This window comes from Emydura macquarii, unplaced genomic scaffold (genome assembly GCF_026122565.2).
Source record: "Emydura macquarii macquarii isolate MOO-44397 ecotype Brisbane River unplaced genomic scaffold, CSIRO-AGI_Emac_v2 contig_3062, whole genome shotgun sequence".
Lineage (NCBI taxonomy): Eukaryota > Metazoa > Chordata > Testudines > Chelidae > Emydura > Emydura macquarii.
In genome coordinates, this window is record NW_027133199.1 from 2,506,898 (window position 1) to 2,522,783 (window position 15,886).

Sequence of the window (15,886 nt, forward strand, 5' to 3'; positions counted from 1 at the left end):
ACGCCAGTGTGATGTATCAGAGGAAGGACTGGGAGTAGCTCGTTTGCAGGAACAGCTGGTCACTTATACCAGCAGAGCCCTGTCAGAGACTGAACAGGAATAGGAAAAAAGCATCTGGTTGTTGTATTTGGAGTGAAGAAATTTCCTCAGTACACCTTTGGCCACCCAGTAATAGTGCAATCAGACCATAAACCCTTAGAGACAATCATGGCAAAGTCCCTTCTTAGTGCTCCAGAGAGATTGCAGCACATGTTGATGCAACTCCAGTGCTACCAGGTAGAGATCAGATATTGTCCAGGACAGGGCATATGGAGTTGGGGGAAGGGGATCAGGACATAGTACAGCATGTTAGTGGATTCAATCTCCCAGTTTCAACAGTTAAGCTGACAGAAATCAAAGAGGCTACAGAAAAGGACATCCAACTACAGACAGTCAAGAGAGTGATACCAGCAGAGTGATCAGAAGACAAAAGCCAAGTACTGGTTGGAGCAGAACCAAATTTTCTAATTAAAGATGAGCTGAGCATGCAGGATAGAATCATATTTCAAGGACAGACAGCTATTGTCCCTGTCTCATTACGTAAGGATGTCATGCAAAAAATACATGCCTCACATCTGGGCACTGACAGCTGCCTCAGACAGGCTCAAGAGTGTCTACTGGCCAGGAATGAAAACACAATTCCACTCCTTGATAAAAGGGTATAATACCTGATGGTCATGTGATAACTGCCAACAGAAAGAGGCTCTGTTACTACGAGTTGCCCACCCGATCATGAGAAAAGGTGGGAGCAGACTTATTTACCTTCAGTGAAAAGCAGTACTTGATGACAGTGGTCTACTATTCACATTTTTGGGATGTTGATGCTCTGACTGATACAAGAAGCAGACTCCAGTTTGCCTCAGAAGAATTCAAGGAGTTTTTCACGCAAATGGAAGTTTGACCACCATATTTCCACCCCAGCACACTCATAAAATAACGGCAAGGTGGAATCAGATATGAAAACAACCAATATACTGTTAAACAAGGCTGTTTCTTACTAGCATTAGACCCCTTATCATCATTATTGGCCCACAGGAACAAGGATGCCAAAACAGTCCAGGGCAGGGATGATGGGACGAAGGAGTAAAACCCTGCTACCAATGAGGGGAGACCTGCTGCAACCAGAAGGAAGGAGATACTGCCAAAAGGAGATGGCCAACAATCAGTGAAAAGAGGCACAGAAGTAGGACAGATCAACCAAGGATTTACTGGCCCTGGAGACAGGCACTCCTGAGGATCCAGCTATTAGAGAGACACCAAAAAGAATGACTAAAGGAGTTGTGAGAGATGAATTGGCACCAAGGTCATATGAACTAACTATTCAAGAGGGAGAAGTGAATGAAAGAACAGGGGACATTTCCGAGCCAGAAAACACAACACCCAGAGACAGCCTACAAAGAAATAGAGAACCATCAAGAGGCCAACTCCTCAGGAAGGGAGGAGACTGCAGAGAGATAGTTTGCTAAACTCTGAGGCAGGTGACAGGAAGACAGAGACACTTATGGTGTGGTAGCCTGTTGAGGAAACACAGCTATCTCAATGACTATGTAGCCAGTGGAGTCTATGGAGCAAGTGGTAAAGACAAGACACTAACTCAACTAGTTGCTAGCAACCTCTGGCCAGAGGGACTCAGCGTGTGGGTCTGAGCATCAATTATTTCTTTTTAACATTTATATTAAAATGTAGAATAGGGAAGAAGAAGCATGATCAATCATAGAATCATAGAGTTGGAAGGGTCCTCAGGAGGTCATCTAGTCCAACCCTCTGCTCAGAGCAGGACTAACCTCAGATAAATAATCCCTGCGAGGATTTTGTCAAGCCACAGCTTAAAAACCTCTAAAGATGGAGATTCCACCACCTCCCTAGGTAACCCATTCCAGTGCTTCACCACCCTCCTAGTGAAAAACTTTTTCCTAATGTCCAACCTAGACGTCCCCCACTGCAACTTGAGACCGTTGCTCCTTGTTCTGTCATCTGCCACCACCGAGAACAGCCTAGCTCCATCCTCCCTGGAACCCCCTTTCAGGTAGTTAAAGGCTGCTATCAAATCCCACCTCATTCTTCTCTTCTGCAGACTAAATAAGCCAAGTTTCTGCAGCCTCTCCTCATAAGACATGTGCTCCAGCCCCCTAGTCATTTTTGTTGCCCTCCACTGGACTCTCTCCAATTTGTCCACAACCTTTCTGCAGTGGGGGGCCCAAAACTGGACACAATATTCTAAATGCAGCCTTACCAGTGCTGAATAGAGGGGAATAATCACTTCCCGCGATCTGCTGGCAATGCTCCTACTAATGCAGCCCAGTATGCTATTAGCCTTCTTGGCAACCAGGGCACACTGCTGACTCATATCCAGCTTCTTATCCACTGTAACCCCCAGGTCCTTTTCTGCAGAACTGCTGCCTAGCTCGTCGGTCCCCAGCCTGTAGCTGTGTATGGGATTCTTCCGTCCAAAGTGCAGGACTCTGCACTTGTCCTTGTTGAACCTCATCAGATTTCTTTTGGCCCAATCCTCCAGTTTGTTTAGGTCCTTCTGTATCCTATCCCTACCTTCTAGGGTATCTACCACTCCCCCCAGCTTAGTGTCATCTGCAAACTTGCTGAGGGTGCAATCTACCCCATCCTCCAGATCATTGATGAAGATGTTGAACAAAACCGGACCCAGGACCAACCCCTGGGGCACTCCGCTTGTGACTGGTTGCCAGCTAGACATGGAGCCATTGATCAGTACTTGTTGAGCTCTATGCTCTAGCCAGTTCTCTATCCATTTTATAGTCCATTCATCCAACCCATACTTCCTTAACTTGCTGATAAAAATACTGTGAGAGACCGTCTCAAAAGCTTTGATAGGCCATGTTCCTGTAGAGACTGTTATTGACGGGAGACCATGAAAACAGGGAATGCAAGGAGTTTGGCTGAAAGCAATTCCGCCACATGGACAGAGCAGTGCACAAGGTTTAATAAAGTTCCACTTGTTCAACTTAACCTGCATTCAGCTTCACTCTTTACTACTGAAACTGCCATCACTGGGGGATGATAGAAAGCACCTGCGCCTCCGGCCCAGAGCTTAGGAAGGAATTGTGCTTCCTCACTCAGAGCATCTTAGCATGCAAAAAAAGTTCACACACCACTACACCCTTTGATGCAGTCTCTTTCTCCTCTCTGAAGGAAAAAAACTCCCCTGGTCAGTACAGTGGAACAGATCAGGTACACAGCTTTGACGTCTCAGGGTGATCTGCAATCTCAAAGTGGTAGGAAGGAGCAGACCTTGCACTCCCCAATGCAGGGATTACTGTTGTTTCTGGACCTTGTGGGGTGAAGGTCACAAGTGAGGCATAAGCTCCCTGCACCCTCCTTTTGTTACCTATGATTGAGTGTCCACCCCCACACGTAAAACAGACCAATTAACTATAGGCTACACCTGGAGGGGAACGAAGGCCTGATAAGGCCTAATGGCTAATGACGCCCAGCTGGGGGAGGAGTTGGGATAGGCTTATAAAGGGAGGAGGTTGAAGGTAGAAGAAGGACTGTGGCAGTTCTGCAATTATGGCCAAGAGAGCAGGGGAAGTTAGTAAGGTACAAAAGAGTTCTAGGGGGGTAGTAGGCCTGTGATCCTGCTTTGGCTGTAGGCTCTGGCAAAATGCTGAGAGAGGAAAAGTAGCCATTTGGAGTGCAGGAAGCTTCAGTGGTAACCCAGATATGGGCCAGAAGATAAGAAAGCAAGGTAGGAAAGAGCCCGGGGAACAGCAACAAGGTCGGATCTTGATCAGACTGTGGTTGCTGGGAATAGATCACTAGGCTGGAACCTGGAGGAGTGAGCCAGCCCAGGTTCCCCTACCAGCCACTGAGAAAGTGGCACAGACTGGTCAGTGATCAGAAGATGGCCTGAGGCAGTTTGTCTAGTGGGACAAAAAGGGAGGACTATACTGACCTGGCTGGAGGGCCAACTCATGGAAATGGGGCACCTTAGTCCAGAAAGAGAGAGATCCTGGGGCAAGCAACTGAAGGGGTGGGGGGTCAGACTGGTGAAACACTAATCCCCAGATGAGCTACAAGGAGGTGCCCCAACTGTGAGTAGTAAATCCTGTGACGTTGTCTGTGGTAGGTGCTCTGGTAATCTGGCCCTTTAGGGTTAGTGGGATTACTGTGTGCATTAATTTTTACTCCTCTATTTATTCATTTTGTTTTCCTCTGCCTTTCTTGTTTCATAGCCTCTAATCCTCCTCCTTTTTACCCAATAGTTTCAATTTTCTTATGCCAACTGAAACTGCTGAAATACAAGACACTAGAATACATTTCACAAAATTATGCATTTACAGTAAAGTATGCATTTACTGTACAGTACAGCGTTTTAGCATGGGTGACAATGATGTACTTTATAGTTACAATCAAGACCAACAGATTGTAGTACAATCTGTCAACCATTCTCAGGAGGGAGGAATTGGCAATTTACTACATTGACGAACTGTACTCAAGCATCTGGAATATTACAGTACAAGTGGATTTTATACGCTCTGACTAGTTGAAGCAATTTATAATAATGACTTTTTTTAATGAGCTTGCCAACAAGAGGTCTGTAGAACAAACATGTTCATATTGACTACATAGTACTTAGTACATTATCAATAACATTTCTCATCTATTTTACAAACATCTCACTATTATGTATTATCAATAATATTTACACCTAAGAGAAATCCATACAAAGATAAGACAGGAACAAATCTGATCAAGATAAACAACAGTATCGCTATGCTTTATATGTACCTAGTGCTGGTGAGAAGCTTTAAGAATGGTCCCTAAGCAAAACATTTGTATCATTTTCTGCCCCATTGGCAAGTCATATCTAATAACTGTTTTCTCTCATAAGAGGAAATATGGCATTGAACAATCTGACAAAAATATAAAGGCTGTCAGGAAAATAATCTAAAAGAAGATGAAATGTCCTCCGGCCTCCATCATTCTGAGCCTGGTCCATAAAGACTGCTCCTTGTATACAAAGTAACCCAGTAAGGAAAAAAATCATAGAAACCATGAATGTGATATTTAATTCAGGAAAGTACCAGCCATTAATGCTCAGGCTGAGGTGAAAAGCTTCAATACGGTTTTCTAAAATGACTGAAATCCCAGGCAAAAAATGTTCTAAGCTGCTTTTAAGGTTGTATCTGTCAATCAATTAGTCAAGGGGAGAAAAAGAGAATGATGTGCTCTTTCTCAAAAGACGCAAATATTAAAAAGCAGGCAACTCAAAGTAGTCCTCCCTTCAGAGATTAGAAAATATGGAAATGGACAGTTAAAGTCATCCAATCAACCTTAAATCTTCACCGATCCCACCCCAACTCTGCAAACCCATTGCACCTTGTGTGTAAGATGGAGACTTTTGATGGAGGTGCAATCAGGACTTGAAGAAATGTGCAATATGTGGCTGTGGACACCTTTAGTATACAATACCCTCTTCATTTAGGCAGTGTGATAAGCAAATGTGATCCCATGCTGTATATAAATTAGGATCTACATATTCACAGGTTCAAGGTTTGGGACAGGAGGACTTTGGACTCTCAGAGTTTGGACCCAGTGATACATGATCGGCCCTACAGCGAACAGGTGTGGTCAGACATGGGACTGAGGAGCAGGTGAGAGCATGGTAAGTGAGGGAGCCAGGAATGTCACCACCCAGCTATTTCTTGGCCCCAATCCCATGTCACAGTTTCTTGCCCAGCTGGTCAGCTGCTCTCACTCAGCCACGAGGCTGAGTACTGGCTGCAGACTGAAGGCACACTGAGAAGGAGTAGCTACACTCCCTCTCCCCCTCTGAGCCATACCTCATGGAGCCTCCCAGCCACTTCTATTGGTCAGTCACCACAGAAGGGGAGAACTCAGCCTGGGGTGCTGGCAAGTTGCCCCAGCATCGCTCAGGTCATATTTAGGAGTGGCAGACCTGCCAAACCTCTGGGTTTTCCCTGTAGACTCCAGGTCTTCAGACCATTCTACATGTTTTTGGGAAAATCCCAAGCCTATAAGAAATTCCCCTGTGATTGCAGCTCTAACCCATTCCTCACTCCCAGAGACTGGTAGCCAACCAGAGCTGTCCACCTGAAAGAGAGCTTCCTACCTTATGCCTCAGCTTGTCCCACCATTAGCTGCTTCCTCTCCTTGTCACTCTGACACCCGCCATATGCATTTGACACACCCCAAAACTACCACACCTAGCTCCCCTGGAGCAGGCTCACATATCCACTTACCTCAGGAGTCTTCTTGGAGACCCTGATGGACTCCCCTCTTCTATCCTCAGTAGTGGCAAAAATGCCACGCGAGGGAACTGCCTAATACCACAAAGAGCACCAGGATCTTCTGGGGAGTCATTACCCTCTCCCTGTAATCTGACCAGGCTCAGCCCTCCTGACTGACCTGTGCCTGCTCAGGCCTGCCATTTGTGGCCAGGGCACATAGGTATCCTCTCTGCACAAGGGTGGGGCTTCACTGGAGCCAACAGGCCAGAGCTGGAAGAGCTCATTCTGTCAATGGTGCTGGGCCCTGCCGGGTGGAAGGAAGCAGCCTGTAGTCGGCAATCACCAGGTCATGGGTGTGCTCCTTGCTCTTCCACAAACTTCTGCAACCTTGTGATCCAGAAGTCACCCAGGATTCACACGCTGGCAGCCCTGGCAGTGCACGTATTTCTTTTCCCTCAGCAGTCAAGGGACGTGCATCATCTATTCCAAACCTGTGTTCTGTGTCTCTGGAAACACCACAGTAATCTGCCCAAGATCAGGAAGTAGTCACTTATCATGAGCTGCCCTCACTCTCACCTCCCCTAGGGGATAGTGAAATACAGATTTTTCTAAAACTACCAATCCTAGGCTTGCCTACCACTAGTCCTTATTTCCAGCCCCCTCCACAGCCACAATGCCTTTCCTTCTGTGCTGCCATCTCCAACTCCCCCATTCTCCCCCCCCCCCCATACATAAAGTCCCCTGTCCCTGGCTCTTCCTCACCCAATATAACAAAAATTTTGGTTAGACCACCTGCCAACCATTCTTCTGTGTTCTCCGTGAACCATCCCATGAAACAAAACCACATTATATTATAACAGAGACAACTTGTAGCAAGCAACATGAGATATTAAATCTTTATAGTATAGAAGTATAAAGGTTTGGACTAGAAATGTCAGTGGTGAGGTGTTCAGTGGGACAATGGCATCAGCAGATTCCCTCAAATTATCCAGTCAAGCATAAAATGGCTGCATAGAAATTCATGGTTATTTTCTTTATGGGTGCATGTGCACTGTAATCCTTTCAGACTACACATCTAAGCAGGTGAAGAAGTGAACATGTTCTTAACCCTACCATTCTCAATTTGGGTCCCTCGATGATTTAGTGGGTGCCAGGAACCACCTTGGGTAAAAACGACAGATCCACATTTTGATCCACCTCACATCAACAGTTTGATCCCTAGTGCTGTGCAAAAAAACTCCACCTAGAAACTTTTTGAAAAGCAGCTACTGTTTTCAGGCTTGTATCTCTGCAGCCGCTAGATCAAATGACCCCAAATTAGGGTCACTAATTCTACACTGCTCTTTTCTGAGGCACACTAAATTTCACCAGAATCTAATTAAGCATGTCCATTTTAGAGGACTTAGAAAAATCAACCTTCAAACAGAAGTTGTGCTGCAACCTTACCTATAGTGGCACTGCTGCACCACTATAATAATATACCTATAATAATTATACCTTCAAGTTAGCGGCACGGCTATGGGTACCTGCATGGACCCACAGTATGCCAATATTTTCATGGCTGACTTAGAATAAACACTTCCTCAACTCTCGTCCCAAAGTGCCCCTTCTCTACCTACACTACATTGATGACATTTTCATCATCTGGACCCATGGAACAGAATCCCTCGAAGATTCCACTGGGATTTCAACAATTTTCACCCCACCATCAACCTTAGCCTGGACCAATCCATATAAGAAATCCACTTCCTGGACATTACAGTGCAAATAAGTGATGACCACAAACACCACCTTATACCGAAAACCCACCGACCGTTATACGTACCTACATGCCACCAGCTTCTACCCAGGACACACCACACAATCCATTGTCTACAGCCAAGCCCTAAGATACAACCGCATTTGCTCCAATCCCTTAGACAGAGACAAACACTTACAGGATCTCTATCAAGCAGTCTTAAAACTACAATACCCACCTAGGGAAGTGAAGAAACAAATTGACAGAGTCAGATGGGTACCTAGAAGTCACCTACTACAGGACAGACCCAACAAGGAAAACAACAAAACGCCACTGGCCACCACCTACAGCCCCCAGCTAAAATCTCTCCAACACATCATCAAGGATCTACAACCTATCCTGGAAGATGATCCCTCACTCTCACAAACCCTGGGAGGCAGGCCAGTCCTCGCTTACAGACAGCCCCCACAACCTGAAGCAAATACTCACCAGCAACTGCACACCATACAAGAAGAACACTAACCCAGGAACATATCCTTGCAACAAACCCCGTTGCTAATTCTGCCCACATAGCTACTCAAGTGACACCATCACAGGTCCTAACCACATCAGCCACATCATCATGAGCTCGTTCACCTGCACATCTACTAATGTGATATATGCCATCATGTGCCAAGAATGCCCCTCTGTCATGTACATTGGCCAAACCGGACTGTCTCTACGAAAAAGAATAAGTGTACACAAATCAGACATCAGGAATTCTAACATCCACAAACCAGTAGGAGAGCACTTAAATCTCCCTGGACACTCGGTAACAGACTTGAAAGTTGCCATACTTCAACAAAAAACTTCAAAAACAAAAACTCCAGCACAAAACTGCAGAGCTGGAACTCCTATGCAAACTTGATACCATCAGACTAGGTCTGAATAGAGACTGGAAGTGGCTAGCCCACTACAAAAAATAATGTTCCCTCTTTTGACATTCACACCTTCTCATCAACTGTTGTGAATGGCCTCATCCACTCTGATTGTATTAACCTCGTTAACACTCGCCCTCCTCACCGTGATGTAACTCACCCATCCTTGTATGTGTGTATATATATCCACCAAACTGAAGTTTCCACTTTATGCATCCAACGCAGTGTGTTTTTGCCCATGAAAGCTTATGCCCAAATAAATTTGTTAGTCTTTAAGGTACCACAGAACTCTCACTGTTTTGCTATAATAATAGACTGTCCCTGCCCCAAAGTGCTCACAGTCTAAGTGAATTGGGGGATACATGCAGGATTTGGGGGCTCTGGCAGAGTTGTGGCATGCAGGGTTGGGGTATACAAGCAGAGCTGGGATGCAGAATAACTGGGTGCACTAGCAGAGCTGGAGGGTTCAAGAAGGGTGCACTGACAAGGCTTTGGGGTGCAGGGGGTTGGGGTGCATTGGCAAAGCTGGAGGATGCAGGGAGTTTGGGGTGCACAAGCAGAGCTGGGGGACACATCAGGATTGGGGTGCACAGGCAGAGCTGTGCGGTACAGGGGGTTGTGATACACTGGCAGAGCTTTGAGATGCCATGCCTCCCTCACTTGAGCTGCATCCCCATTTTTCCACCTTCCCATAATTCCCTACCCCTCGCTGCAACCCCAAACTCTTCACCCTCTATTCCCCCACTCCTTTGCCCCCTAATATCCCTTTCCTCCCAGAAAGCATTCATTCTCATTTTCCCCCTAAGATTTTGATTATTCAGCCCAGAATAAAACTGCCATCCATGACACACAAATTGCAGCAACCTCTAGCCACTCAGTCTAAAACTCCTTTTGTTTTCCATGAGGGCTTGTGATTAATTTATCCTTATTATGTTAACTGGAGGGTGAGTTCACACAGCCATCAATCTCAACAAGGTCTGTGATTCATCCAGTCATTAGGTACCTCTCAGTTTAACAGTACAAGGAAGCAGACGAAACCATTTGTGGGGGGCCATAACTCAGGAACCCACTGGTCAAATTAATCCAAATGTGGATCTCTAATGCTACCCCATGCACCTATGAGGCGCATCAAATTTCAATGCAATCTGATTAACCATTCAGATTTAATAATACTTACAAGAGTCAAGCTTGAAAGCCTATAAAATGTCAGGAATGAAAACCCTCTAGCTGTTCTTTTGTTCTGGCACATGCACAGTATAAAAATGTTCATTTTCTTAAATACTGCTCAGTTTGGGTCCCCCAAAGATATAGTGGGTGCTATGCACTACCTTGGGTAAACTCAACACATTGAGACTATTTTGACTTGCATCACATCCCATGCTTACTTTGTAATGAGAGAGTTGCTGGGGCTCAAGCAATTTTTTTACATTCGTAATTGATGCAGCAGGCCCAGAGGTGCTGGGGCTATGAACTGCCAAGCCTACAGGTGCCAAGGCTCAACTCCGGCAAGCCCTGGCACAAATTAAGCACTGATCAGATCAATAATTTGAACCCTAGCTCTGTGCTAAATAAAAACCACCTAGAGACCTTTTTGGAAAATGGCTCTTTTGGGGAAGATTACATCCCTGCAACCCCTACCTCAAATCATCTCAAATTTGGATCACTAGCACTACACTGCACCCTCCTGAAGCACACCACATTTAAAAGGAATCTGACTAAGCATGTCGATTTTAGAAGACTTAGAGCTAGTCTACACTTAAAACTTACAGCGGCACAGCTGTAAGAGCTGTAAGATCACTTGTGTAGCCGCGTTACATTGATGGGAGAGCGCTCTCCCCCCGACATAGTGAAAACCAACTCCCACTGACATAGCACTGTCCACACTAGCGCTTATGCCAGCAAAATTTATGTTGCTCAAGGGGAGGTGTTTTTTTCACACCCCTGAGCGACAGTTTTGCTGGCATAAGTGCTAGTGTAGACAAGGCCTTAGAGAGGTCTACTTTAGAAGTTGTGATGCAACCTTAACTATAGTCGTGCTGCCACCCCACTCTAATACAGAGGGGGATTCCCACAAGAGAAATTGCTGCTCCCCACAACAAGAGGGAAGCTGTCTTTTAGCATGTGCAGAAACTCTGATTAGCTGCCCTTCCCCAGGAGGTGGGAGAATGAAGAGCAGCCAATCAAATGGGGATTTCTCTGGAGGAGAGGGGGTTTCTCTGCCTGTAGAGTATGACAACTCTGAAAGAACAAGAGCTACCCCTACGTAACCTTTCTTGATGGAGAAAGGGTGTAAGGTTTGTTGCGTATGCAGAATGGGGAGGAAGTGTTGGCCTGTGTATGCAGAATGAGTGAATAGGTGGATGTGGAATTAGCGTGGATTGAATTGGCTAGGAGCTGAATGAATACAGGGGCAGATACAGAGTGAGTTGTATCAGGGAAGTTTATATGAAAAAGGTGAGTGGATGTGGAATGAGAGTGTGTGAAATGAAGGAGAACCGAGGCATATGGAATCAGTGTGTGGAGTGAATGTGAGTAGGATTAATGCGCAGTATGCGTGCAACTTAGAACCTATTAGGTTTTTTTGTTTCCCAAAGTTGGAAGGTATGGAGTTCATTTAAAGAGTCTGGCAGGGTGTACTATCTCTCTAAGAGAAAGGAGCACAATCAAGGAGCATCCTCCCTTGCCCTTAAATTGGGTCTGAGTGATATAAGCAGGAAAAGGAAGCTGAGCAAGGGAGAGGGAGACATAATTAAAACCAACTTAGGGTGATCATCCATCCCTTATTTTCAGGGATGTCCTTGACCATTTTAAACATTAAATTGAAGCTTATGATAATTGTATTGTATACTTAATGGCAATCAAAATGTACACTTGAGAGAAAAAAACATGATATGCTAAAGGAAATGGATGGTGCTTCCCTAAAATGTCCCTTAAAATAAAGTGTTGTCCCTTATTTTTTGTCCCTCATTTCCATTCAGCAAAAGTGGTTACCCTAGGGAGAATAGAAACCATGCTGTCTGCTATAGGTTTCAGGTCATTAGCCTGACCTAGGCCCTAGTGACTCTGGGTTTTTTTCTGACTATAAATTTGGTTTCTCTGACTGAAGGTTCTGAGATAAGGGCTTTGTGAAATGGTTAAGCACTAGCTCCTCTCCTGATCTGATGCCTAAGGGAAATGGCGAAAGCCTCCCTTTCTCCCTGTCGCTTTTCTAGGGCAAAAAGAAGTACTAGGAACAGCTGTTGGCTGGGGCTGGCTTGGAGGCTTTCTTAAAGGAGGCATGTTTTCTTTTGGTTTGTTTCTTCAGCCTCTCCATTCTTGGATCTTGGACAAAGAGTGAAGGAAAATTACAAAAGCAAAAATAATGTATTACAAAATGTACTTTAAGAATTAACTATTTTAATTCAGTTTTAATACGTGACAGTATTTCACTAAATGTAGTGCATTTTATATAAAGAATGAATTCTTATTTAAAAAGATCTGACTGCTACACAGTGTTTGCTACTAAATATTTGCTGAGAAGTGGGGAGAGACTGACTTTTCTGAGTCACTTTTAAAATGCACAGAGTAGCAAAGAGTGATTAAGCAAGGTTCTGCTATCTGGATGTGTATGTTTTTGCAGTGGGGAAACCCCCTTCTGACAGAATATTGTTAAAGATCTATTGGAAGCAGCCCCTCTTTATGAACATTTATTAATATCTAATGGTTAGTACAAGACTTGAGCAACAAATTTTTTTTTTTTTTTTTTTTTTTTGCATCAACCATGCAGTTCTAGCTATTAATATTATGTTAGGACTCTGTGCTGAGTCTTTGGTGATCTATCATCTTTTCCTCCATTGATGAGAGTATTTCTGAAGAAGAGTGCTTTTCTTCAGTAGATCTTAAAGCAATTCACAATCTTTTTCTTAGTTACACCAGTATAAATCTTAACTCACAGCAGGATTAAGCCCATTATTTGTAGACTACTGAGGTCATTTTATATGGCTCCATTTCTTCATTTATAGGGTTCCTCAGTGAGCCTGCCTACATAAGGAAATTTTTATCCTGTTTCAGTACTATTTTAAACAATGAAATTAGCTAATATGGTGCTAACCATGACTTTGCAGTCAGTGTAGAAAACGACAAGTCATGTTCAACATCATGTCAGCTCGCTGCCTTTATGCCCTGCTGAGTATAGGATTTACCTATGATTAGCTGACATGATTATGAACACAATTTAACTTTGTCTACACTGGCTGCAAAATAATGATCTGCACCATCAGCTAACTCAGCTATTAAAAAGTGTGTTTAAATAAATAAAATGTCCAGCCCTTTCAGACTACATTCTTTTGACCCAAAAAAGACTTTCTGTGGAGAGCTGAACCAGTAGGTTTCAAAAAAATCAAGGTATGTTGTTGTTTTGTAAAGAAGCTTCAGGTATAGAAAGTTATTACAAATCTTCCACAGCAGTTGTATTGTTTCAACATGAGTGAAGCTCCTTGCAATCTGCTACACCAATCTTCTATACAAACATTTCTCAATCTAAAATGGCATACTATGACCAAATTCTTCCTTCTGCTATAATCTTGTAACCCCCACTGAAGTATTTTTAAGGTGGAGTTTAAGGCCTGGAGCCAAAATCTCAGTCCTAATTAAATCCCCTCCACACTTGACATTAAAATTGTCCTCAGACAGTCTTCCCATTGGCATGATATGAGGAACTTCACACTTACAGCCACAGGTATTGGGACAATTCTTATTTACACCAGTATAAATCTCAGGTAACCGCACTTAATACCATTTTAATTCACAGCAGAATTGTTTCAGGTTGATTTTAGACTGTTGGGGGTCCATTTTGGCTCTGTAATTCATAAACAATTTGTAACAATTCAATAATTTGCACTGTTTCTTCCAAAACTAATCAAAGGCACAACTCTTAGAATCATAGACGATTAGGATTGGAAGGGACCTCTGGAAGTCATCTAGTCCAACCCTCTGCTCAAAGCAGGACTAACTCCAACTTCATCAAGAACCACAAAAGTAAAACAAATGTGGAGTGTCTAGATCAAGCTATTTTGGAGAGATGATTAGGCAAAAAATGCTAAGAAACTATCCAGGAAGCAAAAGCTGTTTTGCTTCTAAATGGCTTGTCTGACTTTCCCCAAACTTTCAAAAAATTCTACCCTGAAAGTGAAATTTCAGTTGGATTTACTTTAGTGAAGTTCATTGGGAGGTATCAAACTAGACCTATAATGAGAAGTTAACTTTAGTCTTAATTATGTAGCCTAGTATATACCAATATACCTAGCATTTACACATAATATCTGTTGTCTGCTATATCCCTTAAAAATATAGCTGGCGGTGAATATTTCAGTGAAACATTTTTTGTTGGAAAATGCCAGTTTGTCAAAACAAAAATGTTTCATGGGAGAAGGCTGATTTTGATGTATTTTTCTACTTGAAAAAAATGTGAAAAAAGTTTTGAAATTTTCTAAATATTTCATTTGGACATGTTTGAAACAAAAAAATTCAAGTTTTCTGGTCTCAAATTACTCTTCATTTTGAAATTTAAGCTAATTATAGGGAAAAATAATAAAAAATAGTCAAAATCAAAATGAAACCGTTCAAAATGATTGAAATCAAACATTTTGATTGGACTGAACTGAAACTTTTTTCAGATTTTGGGTTCACAAAAATTTGAGATTCCTGATTCATGCCCCTTTTTTGTTTTGTTTTTTTCCTCAGAATCTCAAAACATTTTAGAGGATTGGAAAACTAGTTTCTGCTGAGCTCAGCTTAGAAACTTATAAATGAAGCAAGTATCATATATATGCTTTCAGCTGGACAGACTAAAGGATACCAGAACAATCTGTCAAACTCAATTATACAGTTTCACAAAAGAGAACTGAACATTCCAGTTGTCTTTTGCACTCTTGTTCTCCCTTGTTCATATGTAACTCTTCGCTTTGTTTAAAAGATTGCTTTATAAAAGCATTCATAAAGAAGAATATTTTTATGTTTCCAGTATTCTCCAGTCAACAGAGATTAGAATATTTTCTTTTTAACATAGAAACCAAGCAAGTACTCCAACTTTGCTGCCTCACATCTTTGCAAACAACTATTCAATTAGCTTTTTCTGAAAGAATGAAACTAGTTGTAACAGACACAGAATACTGTCAGAGGCTTACAGGTACAATTAACCAGCACATTATCTACCTTAGGTATTATATGGCCCCCGTTACCAAAGTAGCTGAGTACCTGACAGTCTTTAATGTAGTCATCCTCACAACATGCCATGTGAGATAGGGAAGTGCTATTACTCCCACTTTCCAAATGGGAAACTGTAGAGCAGAAAGGATAAGGGCCAGATTTACAAAGGTATTTAGGTTCCTAAAAATGCAGCTAGGTACCTAGTGGAATTTACAAAAGCACCTACGCAGATTAGGCTTCTAAATCCAATTGAATGTAGGCACCTAAATATCTTTGTAAATTTGGTCCTATGTGACTTGTCCAAGGTCACACAGGATTAATAGATTCCAGGGTCAGAAAGCACCACTATATTCATATAGTCTGATCTCCCATATAACCCAAGCCACAGGACCTCCCAGAATAATTCCTAGAGCAAATCTTTCAGAAAACCATGCAATCTTGATTTAAAAATTGTCAGTGATGTAGAATCCACCATGACCCCTGGGTAAGTTGTTCCAATATTTAATTACTCTCATTGTTAAAAGTTTACTGCTTATTTGTCTAGCTTCAACTTCAATCCATTAGATTTTGTCTGTGGCAGAGTAGGGATTTGAACCCAAGTTCTAGTTTACTACCCAAATTGCAGAATGAGCCCTACACAGGTGCCTTTTTAAGAGCAATATACATATAGTGTTGAATTCCGTTAAGATACTTGAAAAACTTTTGGGCTAGAACCATAAAATGATTTTGTGACTAACTGCCACATTAGATTCCTAAATCCAATTTAGATCCTCAAAACC